General features: G+C 44.4%; 1 protein-coding gene across 4 annotated transcripts in view; it reads right to left on the bottom strand.

The window, feature by feature from the left end:
• The window catches only part of LOC119320113, a 3,445-nt gene extending 2,858 nt beyond the window's left edge, over positions 1–587 (bottom strand). The window contains exons 1-2 of one of the 4 annotated variants that reach the window (XM_037594238.1): positions 204–587; positions 20–129 (exon numbers count right to left, since the gene is read on the bottom strand). The gene's annotated coding sequence lies outside the window, so the exon portion shown is untranslated. Of the gene's footprint in view, positions 1–19 lie in introns of all 4 variants that reach the window. The other 3 variants (XM_037594240.1, XM_037594239.1, XM_037594237.1) reach the window with 3 other exon arrangements.
• Positions 588–1,326: the final 739 nt, after the last annotated feature.

The raw sequence follows: 1,326 nt of genomic DNA, 5'->3' as shown, positions 1-1,326 counted from the left end.
ATAGTTTGTTTCAGCTTACATTGGGTAGACTGCTGATTCGAAGCCTGGGTTTCCTTCTCTTGGCAGATGTGCTCTGCGGGCTACCTGGTGGCAATTTCCTCTTGGCATTCGACACTGGGCTACAATGACCTATCCCCATTGTTAAAAACTCGGAAATCGTCCAAAAAGTACCGAAGGTCGATGGATGCTGAAGGGGACTGAACCTGTTAGCTAGCTGCCTAGAGGAAGGGGATTGAACCGACCGTAGATGAATCCTGAAGGTCGGGATAATGGCCCTAGCAGACTCTAACTGAAGTTGGAACAAAGAATGAAAGAGACTGACTGGGAAAAGGGCTGAAAAGATCTGATTTTGAGGCAATCGCCGCAGGGAACAGAATTCTCACTTTTGGATCTGGGCGCTACTGACTGGGAGCCTACGTGGCGGGGATGCGTGGGATTACCGTGGGCCGTGGGGCACCGGCGACGAGGAACCGGCGCGGCCGTCAGAGGGGCGCCACCGGCGCGTGAAGGATACAATCGATGGCGCGGCCACGGACGGGAAACAGAGGAAGAAGAGGAATAGAATCGCGAGTGAAGCTCGTGGTCGTGTTGGAGCTGGACTTTTTTTTTCTTCGAGGGAAAGAAAAAGGAAAACTGAAAATTGGTATCCGGACCGAACAAAGAATAGAACATGCCCAAGTATATTGTGACACGCAAAGATCTCTGATATGTAAGATTTCCCTCGGATATATTTGAACTTGTTGCATTTAGCTAAACTTTTGCATCTCAACTTTTCTCCGAACCAGTGGCGGACCAAGATTTTGACCACAGGGGGTGCCCATTTTCTCATTCACAACAATAATGCCAGGTATAACCATAAAAAATTGTCAGTTTATCACTCTATCCTTATAATACATGTATGATTAAACTAAGATTACTAGATAAAAAAAGATTTGCATTTTTTGAGGGAATGCTAGGGCACCCATGGAACTCCCACCGGATCCGAGGAAAAAAAATTATATGCGACCAGGTCTCACGGTTAACAGGTGAGACCCGTCCTGATGGATGACACGTGGCATTCACAAATCACAAAGCATCTTTGAGTGCGAGCATAACTCCTCCCACTTAAAAATCTCTTTCTCAAAAAGAAAAAGTTAAAAAAACTCTGCCTATCCTACTTGCTACTCTCTTTTTTCAAAAAAGACTTTTGATCTATTCATCATTGATTGCAAATTTTTGTTGGTAACTTATCAAGATGACAACAAACATCACATGGCAGTAAAAAAACACAAAAATAACAAAAAATACATCCATGTTCTTAGACCACCTAGCAGCATTTTCTCTCAA

The sequence above is a fragment of the Triticum dicoccoides genome, chromosome 6B (genome assembly GCF_002162155.2).
Source record: "Triticum dicoccoides isolate Atlit2015 ecotype Zavitan chromosome 6B, WEW_v2.0, whole genome shotgun sequence".
Lineage (NCBI taxonomy): Eukaryota > Viridiplantae > Streptophyta > Magnoliopsida > Poales > Poaceae > Triticum > Triticum dicoccoides.
The sequence above is the reverse complement of the archived record's forward strand: the minus strand, read 5'-3'. Positions and strand labels throughout refer to the sequence as shown.